General features: G+C 40.4%; 1 long non-coding RNA gene across 1 annotated transcript; it reads right to left on the bottom strand.

The window, feature by feature from the left end:
- Positions 1-2,210: 2,210 nt before the first annotated feature.
- On the bottom strand, positions 2,211-2,976 carry LOC119794850. The gene is made up of 3 exons (XR_005282266.1): positions 2,820-2,976; positions 2,532-2,740; positions 2,211-2,459 (listed from the first exon to the last, which is right to left on the bottom strand). It is a non-coding gene; the product is annotated as an uncharacterized LOC119794850 (long non-coding RNA).
- Between the last annotated feature and the right edge of the window lie 7,251 nt (positions 2,977-10,227).

Genomic DNA, 10,227 nt, shown 5'->3' with positions numbered 1-10,227 from the left:
TGGAGTGAGGCTATGGAACAGACTGAGCATGGATTTGAAGCAATGTCCAAACATCAACCAGTTTAAAAACAAATATAAACAAATGATTTTTACAAGATACAGGGAGGAGGGGGCTTGAGGGGGAATAGAACTTGCTCTGCCACTATGAATTAAAATCGATAAGAAGTCAAGAGAGATGAAATAATAAAAAAAAAAAAAGTGTGAGAGAAAAGGGTTTTTGGTTTATGGATATGTATGGATATACGTGTACGTAGATAGAGATATGTGTATACTGCCTATAGTAATTGGGGTGTGTATTTATATGCATGTATGTGTGTATGTGTTTGAGATATGGGTGTATGTGTAAGTATGCATGTGTGTATATATATGTATAGGTATCTATGAGTATGTGTATGTATATATATATATATATATATATGTATATATGTATGTGTGTGTGTGTCTGTATATATAGATATGTATGTATGCTTAAACATTGGTAGATGTTAATATAGAACAGGGGTAGGATTTAATAAGTTTTATTACTTCTTCCTACTCCTTTTCGAACATGATGGGATGTACATATGTTTTTTTTTCTTTTTCTTCTTTTTTTGTTTTGTTTTGTATGACTTTATTAATTTACTTATATTTGCTTTTTATTAAGTGTTCGAAATAAATGATCAATCAAATATTTCTCCATGGCCCCCTGTTCAGACTGGGATAATTTGTAAAGACGGGCCGATGGCAGCGGAGCCCCTGCTAGAAGATCTATGGAGCAGTCGTAAGGCCGGTGGGGTGGAAGACAGAGGGCCAGATCTTTACTAAAAACCCGATTGAGGTCGTGGTACTCAGAGGGTACCAGGGACAGATCAGGAGGGACCTCAGGACAGACTGGGGCGGCCGAAGAACGAGGAAGAGCTGACTGAAGACATGAAGCCAGACAACTGGAGCTCCAGGTCTCTATTCTGGATTCTCTCCAATTAATATGGGGATTGTGAGCTGACAACCAAGGGTAGCCAAGGACTACAGGTGAGTGTTTGGTGGGAAAAACAAAAAAGGAAATGGATTCATGGTGATTACCAGAAGTTATAAACTGAAAAGGAAGTGTCTGTTGGGTAATAGTTGCTAAAGGACTACCATCTAAAGCTGCAACAGAAATGGGAGACGGTAACGTGCGAACCGGGATCTGAAAACGATTAACCAAAGTGGGATCTATTAAATTCTGCTCAGAGCCCGAGTCCACTAAGGCTGAAACATGGTGGCGAGAGTCCTTAAGGTAAATAACGGCCTTTAACTGAAATCTAGGACTGGGGTCTTCAATACACGCGCCCGCCAGTATCCCCAGAGTTACTGACGGACCTGGTCTTTTGGGCGGAGGGGACATGACAAACGGAAATGACCGGTACCGCCGCAGTAAAGGCAAAGTTGGCCCCTTATGCGCTTATCCCGCTCCTCAGCTGACAGGTGGGCTCTGCCTATCTGCATGGGCTCCTCGGTGGGCTGGCTAAAGATGGGCCGGGCTTGGGAAGGCACGGGAGGAGCTGAGGGGAAAGAACGCTGTGCCGGAGACTGATCGTGACTCCGCCTCTCACGAACCCTCTCCCTGAGTCGCTCGTCTACCCGAATAGCGAGGTCGATTAAATCCTCAAGACTGTCGGGTTTGTCACGGCTTGCTAGCTCGTCCTTTAATTTCTCTGACAGAGCATTGAGGAACACGGCTTTTAAAGCGCGGTAGTCCCAGCCAGCTTGAGCTGCCAAAGTGCGGAAGTCGACTGTAAAGTCGGCGACCGATCGACTTCCCTGTTTGAGCGACCATAATTTCTTAGCCGCCTCCTCCTCCCCCATGGAGGAGGCGAACGTTCTTTTGAAGCGGTCCAGAAATTCGGCATAGCTGTAATCGTAGATTGTTTCCTCATCAATAAAAGCCTCAGCCCATCTTAAGGCTCTGTCTCGGAAAAGACCAATTAAATAGGAGATCTTGTGGGAGTCGTCAGGAAAAGACCGAGGTGAACGACTGAAAACTAGAGAGCATTGTAAAAGGAATCCCCTGGACTTACTCAGATCTCCAGTGAACGGTTCGGGGGCTGGAGTGGAAATCCCCACGTCGGGCGCAGATGACGCTGCGGGGACAACGGGAGCACTGGCTGCAGGCGGAGGAACAGAGGTAGGTGGGTTTACATTCAGCAAGGTCTTCACATCCTGCAGTTCCTGGGTTAGGGAGCTCATAGTCTGCATAACCTGTGTCTGCTGTTGTATCATGGTCTGAATCAGGGCTTCATGCTGGCCTAGCAGTAAACCCTGGTGGGAAATAGCGCTGCGTAATTGCTCTCCAGAGTCAGCTTGGTCAGTTCGTTCTGTCATGTTTAGGTTTTCAGACTCTGAATAGGAGCAATCACGGAGGCAATGATCTGTTAAAGGTTTTATTGAAGGTTTGTGGAAGTACAGAGAGGAGTCCGGCAGGCAGGGTTGTCAGGATACGGCTGGAAGAGGTTAGATTACAGGTGAGCAACCGTTCGGTGCTGGTGGAAGAGTGAGGGATGTATGAGACTCACAGAGAGGACGGCTTGGCGTCTGTTTGGGAGGATGGTGTCCAGTGATCCAGCCTATTGGTGCAGGTCCGGTTGGCGAGATCGGATGGTGGTGTCTGAGGGTGGACTGGCAGGTGCGCTCACGCAGGAGGGCGTCTTAAGGTTCTGAGACCAGAAGCCTCACAGGTTCCTAGAGGCTGACTGAATGGTTCCAGGGCTTGGGATCCTGGGTTCTAGGAGAAGGGAGCAGAGAGGACAGGGTTAGATTCAGGCAAGGCTTAGGTTCAAGGCTTGGTTCAGGATCAGTTGTACCAACGCTGAAGCATTAACGAACTGACGCCCTCCTCCTGGTTCCAGCTCCTTAAAAAGGGTGGAAATCAGCTGATGAGGAGCACCTGCCCATCCAGCCCTGCAGAGAGAGAAAAAAGGAAAAGCAAAACCCCAGCCTGCACCCAGGACTGGGAGTATGACAGAAGTACCATATGACTTGGTGGTTGACCATTTCTAGTGGATAAGTTTGTTTTTCTGCTTTCTACATTTTTCATTGGTACTTTTCCTCTATTGCTTTTTATGTTTTAGAGTTTGCATAATTCATGTCTTTGCATTTTGTAATTTGCTGGATGTTTTCACCCGTTTACCACCATGCAAGTAGTGCACCTTAAGTAACAAAAGAATGACCTCATGACAGTAGGAGACAAAGAGAAGAAAGTTGTTGAATGTCCAGGCTAGAGTGGGGCAGTTAGAAAAGATATGCGGTTATCTAACTACTGTTGTGGGCAAGTGGTGCTCTCATAATCTTTAGTAATTGTAGATACATTGAAACCTTTGCAAGAAACATTGGTTATATCCTATCAAGTTATAATGTTGATTGACTCTCACTACTCTAGAGCTAAACTTGAGCCACTGCAGGGCTGGAGTTTAACCCATGTAACTAATAAATCTGCTTTCAACCTATACCTCAGTTTTAGATCTATTGCCAGCTCTAACAATGTTTTATCTCATTTCATTTCATAACTCTAATCAGCCTCTCTGGTTCTGCTGAAGAAAAGTGAAACCACAAAACGTTCCTCTCAGCGACTTCCACTCCTTGTGTTAAAAAAAAAGTCCTAAAGCGATCCCTTCGGAGCCAAATAACATGTTAAACTGCCCTCTCCCTGAATCAAAACACATGCTAAAGTGCTTTCTGCAGGAGTGAGAACATGCTTCTTTTCTTTACGGCCCTACCCCTTCAAAAAGTCTGTTCACCCCACTGGTTCCTACCCATTACATACTCATACAGCACTAGTTTTTTTCATGTAGCATTTTGGAAATTAATCCAAAATGATCCGGTTTAGACTAATTTGACCAGAAATCTCTAAAAGTTTCCCTTCTAATAAGATTATTTCCTTCATGCATAAAGGCTACATTAATGTCTAAAATAAATAAGAGGTTATGTGCTACTTTGTATTGACATATTGTGTATAATTTCCGACTATATTCTATTAGTAAAATATACGGAAGTGCAGGGTTTTAACTTGATAAAATGTGAAACAGTTTCAGAGGTGTAAATACATTTACAAGGCACTGTATTTGCTAAAAATCCACAAAAATAGATGTTTGCATGCTCTCATCGTGTTCTAAGTTAAATTTTATGCATACAAAAATAGGACTCAAAGGATTTCACAATAACAAGTGTGCTTTAGCTTTAAAAGGGTATAAGAATCAAGACCTCTCCAATACCTTGAAGAAATTGGATATGCTCATAAACAGCTTGCTGTGTGCAGCGTAGCACCTTTGACTTCCTGCCTGTCTAACCTTCAGTCGCTGGACTCTCCCGATCAAACAAGGAAAAGTTGCATGGCTGATGAGGAGAAGCAGAAGGAGGAGGACTAGAAGGAGGTGGCATATGAGGTAGACACTTTGCCCTGCAGGTATAACTTTCGACAGTGGTGGAGACCTGCTGCTTGGTTACAGTGATGAACGACTTTGCCTACCCTCTGATAATTGCTCACTCAGGGGCAGAGAGGGGTCCATTAATCAAAATGAGCTGAGGTACTGCAAGACTCTTCCATCTACAGCAGTTCTTTGCATAGTGCATAGTCCTCACCCTTTCCCTGCCCCCGCCCCCACTACCACCCCCGGAAAGACTCGGAAAGTTTTACTCCAAAGGGAATCAGTCTGGTCAAGGCAGTGTCACTATACTGACAGTCGGCCTCCACCTGGTGGCGAACATCTAATGTACTGAACATAGCCATCATACTTTTAGAAAGTTAGGGATGGTCACCTTTAAGTGGTTGTCAAGTATAATTGCTTTTCACACTAAACTTGAGGCAATTTGCTAAAATAAGATGTCAGATTTTCTTTGTTGAGATGATCACAAAGATATACATTGAGATAAGTACAATGAACTCAAGGGCTTTCAATTGATTTTTTGACCATAAAACATTTTTTTTTTTTGATGGACACAAAGTGTGTCTTTATCTTTTAAAGAAATAAAGAACATAACCTCCAAATAAGGAATTCAATAAGGGATGACAATCTTGAAGAACACAATTCTAGAGTTTGATTGAGGGGAATTTTTATCAACATGCCCTTTTCTCTCTGATATTGTTGTGCTGTAAGAAATAACAATTCCTTAAAGCTATTTTGTCCACAGGTCTGTTCTCATATAACATCTCAAGCAAGACCCAATATGTTGTTGTTACACATTGTGTGAGAAAGGTCATGTAAAGACTTGGGATTGGGATCCATCTCATATGCTTCAGAGGCCACCACAGGGGGAAATAGGCACACATTGTATAATGGCAGCTAGTAAATTTTGAATATCATTCTGAAAAGTGTTGCTACCTCAAGAAAAAGCTACTGTATTTCTGTGAGGTTTGCTGGATTATATTAACATTTGCTGGATTATATTAACGCTGAGAGAGATATTTTTTACGCCATTTAAGACAACACATACGGTTAGAGATAAATATTTACAAAGAGTTTCATAAAAAAAACTAAACCATCTGATTAATTTAAAAAAAAATTGCATATATGGACATTTAATCTTTCATAAATCTATCTAGAGAAAGGAGGGGTGGGTCTTTAATCAGTTTTATGTTGGGGGGGTCCAGCTTTCAGCTTACGTCTTACAGATATACTCATATTTACCTTTGTCAAGTCCTGAAGCAGCAAAAACTTCTCACACCATGACACTTGAAAAGTTCACACTTCTTATGAAGATCTTTTCCTGGAAGGTTGCATTTAGTTTATGCTAAAAAACATGTTATATGTTCTGGTGCCCAAAAGAACACTAAACCACAACTTCTGGTCATTATACACTCTCTCTGGGAAACTTAAACCTAACCTTTGAGCTTCTCTTAGAATTTTTTTTTTTTTTTCTGTGTACACCTACTGTTAAAATCAAATTTAATAATCAGTTTGTTAGATACTGTCCAAGAAAAGAAACAAAGTTTTTTCTCAGAAAACAAGAGTGGCAATCTGTGTGATAGGACAGGACACAAATCATTGCTTTAACCACTGGGCCACCACCAAAATAAAATGCTCTTTGAACTCATAAGTTCAGCTTTGCTCTGCTGGTCACTGTCTTGTTAGAACCGTAGACTGACAAATGGCACCACTGCAGCCTGCATTATTGAAGCATGATTTAGTGGGTTGAGTGTATAATTGAGTTCATCAAGCTGAGAATTATGTGAGCAAAAGTGCTTATTGAACAAATTTCATGATGAGTTGTTTCAATCTTTTTAAATAACATGGTCAAGTTGGGAAAAAAATTACTTAAACTAATTGCCGCAAAACTAAATAAATTATCAGAAAATCTATTTGACAATGTAACGTGTCACTGAATGATTTAATGAGATCCCTTTTCTTGTGCTTCACAATACTGTGCTTTTTTTTTTGTTTCGTTTCACATAACTGTAAAGTCTATATTCTCATCAGAAGTTATTTATCTTTATACTTTGTAAAAACACTCTACAATCATTCCAGTTGTATTTCAATGAATCAAGTCACTGTAAAATGATGGGCTTTTGATGATGCTACTGTATGCTGCACCTATTTAGTAATTCGTGTAAAAGTAGCCCAATGTATTGCATGCATATACTTTAAAGACATGCCCTTAATTCTTATTAGGATGGACATTTAGCCCCATGCACACACACATATCCACACACGCTGTCCCCCACTCTGTATTTCACACTGCACTTACACCTCTGCCATCTTTCTGGTCTTTTGTGCTAAGCTCAAGTATTTCTTTAAAAGAAAATGTGTTTCCCCCCTTACACTGATTAGTGAATGCTATATTTTAAAATCACAGCGATAAACGCCTTGTTTCTTACCTGGCTCTGAATGGCCATCATTCTCCTGCAATTCTGTTCCTGGACCTGTTCCTGAATCCTCCTCTTTTTTTTTATTCTTATTTACTCATAAAATCCCTCAAGCCTTTGGTGTCATCTTCCCTTTTTTTCTGTGCGGCAGACCTCTGAAAACCTGACATTCTTAGTTTGCAGCGAAACAATCTTTAAAAGTTGCAGCTCACTGTTTTCTTAGTCAAACCATTTTATGTTGGCGTTTGGGGAGTTCTAATGGCCCCTTATTTAAAGAAAACATATTACATACAGTATGTCTAATGCAGATCGTTAAAACGTGACGTGGCCAATAGGCATAGACATGGTTTGAAAAACAACGGGTTGTTCTCATCAACAATCTTCTGACGTCTCATTCATTCGGGCCAGACTAAATTACACATTTAATCTCACATTTATTCTGGTTTATCAGGCTAATAACTACTCTCTGCAAAACCAAATATTTTTTGGGGGGTATGATGTAGTGTTTAACCCCCAACGGTAACAAACCCAATACAAATATTCTTTCAAACCAGGTGCATTAATGAAAATTAGACTTTTTTGGTATAACTGTCTACATATATGTGTTTGTAGCAGCATTGAGGAACGTCTGGTTAAACATTGGAAGCTCTGGCCTAAACAGGCTTTGGAAATCAGGTGAATAGTAGAATCAAGTGACAAAACACTAACTACCAGTTGTAATAAAAATGCCCCTTCCACCCTCCAAAAAAACAAAGCAATATTTGTCTTACGCTCACTTGAAAGCAGCTAAGCGTATGGCCGTCTCTCAGCTTCTAATTGTGATATGTGCCTAAGCCTAATGTTTATTCGGGTATTTAGATGTATGGTGTTTATACGGCTTTCTTTTTTTTAGATTAGGTGGTGCTGTATAAAGGATTTTTTAATTTGTTTTCTGTTTTTAGTTTGCATTGTTAAAATGAATATTTTATATTACCGAGGTCATGAATACAATGTGAGAGTGTCATACTGCATACCTGATGAAGGTTTATGACTTTCTATGAGTAATTTGATGATAAAAATATTGTAAAGACAAGTCTAATGGTCCAATTAGGCTGAGTAGTGCAGCTCTAAAATACGTTATGCAATAGATCCTATTTGGGGCATAGAATGTTATGAAACGCAAGTCAGAAAGAACACAAATATCCTTATGCTATATTTACATGATGTGATTTGGGTATTAGAGATAACAAATAGGGATAGTGTTTCTGTTTATGAAATCTTACTAATAATTGCAGTGCTGATAGGAAAAAGTCATAAACCTACCATGGCCAAAAAGGCTATTTAGTTCTACCTTTAAGTACTTTGTTTAAACTGTTACTTTTTAATGTAAAATTATTATAAATTGGATTCAGTTTCCGTTAAAAACAAAAATTGGATATTGGATACACTTAATCAACCTATGTATAGGATAATTTATGTGCAGACAATCTTAATTGATATCCAGTTAGATGTCATTCCACTTCATGTTGTTTGTTGCCAACAATGAGCCTTATGAATGGCAAAATTCTTTAAATTGACTGTATCCCCAAAACAAGCCTAAAAAACTCACAGTTAATTATTACACCTTTTTTTTTTGTTTTTCCACAACAAGTGCGTATATATTCATTTTAATTGGTAAATCAAGTTTTTATTTGGCAAAATCAAGTAGCTTGAGGCATATTTTATAGTACGATAATTTCCTTACCCCTCATAAGGAGGCTCCCAGACACCCTCAGCTCTAAATCTTCCAATTCTTGTCAGCATGAGCCACACCAGAGTTAATTATCCCTCTAGGCTGAGCTTGGCCCTTCTCCTCCATTCCTAACTCCCTTCACTATGGATAGAAGCCTGTGCTTTCACAAGGGCCCACATGAGTCTACATCACACAGCTGGCCATTAAATGGAAATCAGTTTGCCCAATCTCATCCCCACACACACAGTAATCTACATCTACCTTTCCTAACCACAGTCTGCACACAGCCTGCCTATCCCACTGTCCAGTTTATCTGCTGTGTCTAAAACTGCCGCTCTAATCTGTCCCAGCATGCACCACACAGCTGCTCTAATGAGCAAGAGGGATGCCTGGCATCTGGGACTCACATTATTGTCTCTCCATTAGTGCTTTCTCTGGCGGCTTATCTCAGTTTTAGTTCAGCCTATCATATTAGACTGGACATCAGCAATGTGATTAAGCCCAACAGTGAAAACAAGCAATGTGAGGATTTAATTTTTTTAAGGACTATATGAAACTACATCTCACTGCTGTAGAATCTTTAATGCATATTCATTCTCCAGCTGTTTGCTTGCTCCATCCATTTTTAAATACAGCTGTTAGGATGTAAGAAGCATCCTCTCACTCAAAGCACAGCTCATGTGGCAGGCAGTTGCAGGAATTAATTGCAGACTTGGGGCTCATAGTGTAACCTCACATTTCGCTCACTGTGGAGAACCGTACTGCTTAGGCTGCCAGGTTTTAGCTTCAACAGGTTTAGCTTCCTTTCCCTACAGGATATCTCTACTCGTTGCCTATCCTCCAAAGTGTGGGGGAAAAACACATCTCTCTGACATACTTGCATATCCTAAAGTGATTTACTGAGTGAACCTTTAGATTCCAGATGTACCATGTTCTGCTCTGTCAAGTAACAGGGCTTTAACCCCATGTACCGGCTCAATTAGTCAAGAAGACTGATAGTGCGCTCAAGGTGAAAACTAACTCTTGACTGTACGCCCATCTATCTCACTTTCTCATTCAAGAGATCAGTGGTGATTCTAGCATAAATGCCGCCCCTGTTAAACTCACCACTTGGGTTCACAAGGGCTGAGAAATGATGAAAAAATACATGTAAATTACATTTAAATACCTTGAAAAGTTGAGTTTTTTACAAGGTTTGATACATTTTTTGTAAACTTTACTGCTTTGGTTTGAAAATTTCTTATCAATGAATAGTGCAACGACATCAATGCATCCATTTCTCCTCTGCTGTTTGTCTGTCAGGCTTATGTGGGGTTGGTAATTGTCTCCAACAGTCTTTGGTCAAAAAGCAAGGTTTACCCAAGACAGAGACATACAACAATGCACTCACATGCTCAGGGAATTTAGTGTCACCATTCAACCTGCAGTAGAAGTTGTGTTTTGGACTGTGGGAGGAGGTCAGATGACTGGAGAGAACCCATGGATGCACAGGGGGAAACGTGCAACCCATGGCGGGTTTTAGACAGGGGCCAGTGTTCATATAGAACTAGTCGTGGCACCCTTTATGGCCCCTGTACCAAAGACATAATACAAATTACAATTATGGTAAATAAATTATATGTACTGGAACAGATACCACAACTGATAGGTCCATTGGACCAATTTTGTTTTTCCCCTTTTTTTATGGTACATTTAATTGAGG

The sequence above is a fragment of the Cyprinodon tularosa genome, unplaced genomic scaffold (genome assembly GCF_016077235.1).
Source record: "Cyprinodon tularosa strain WSP-4 unplaced genomic scaffold, ASM1607723v1 ctg495, whole genome shotgun sequence".
NCBI classification, from domain to species: Eukaryota; Metazoa; Chordata; class Actinopteri; order Cyprinodontiformes; family Cyprinodontidae; genus Cyprinodon; species Cyprinodon tularosa.
The sequence above is the reverse complement of the archived record's forward strand: the minus strand, read 5'-3'. Positions and strand labels throughout refer to the sequence as shown.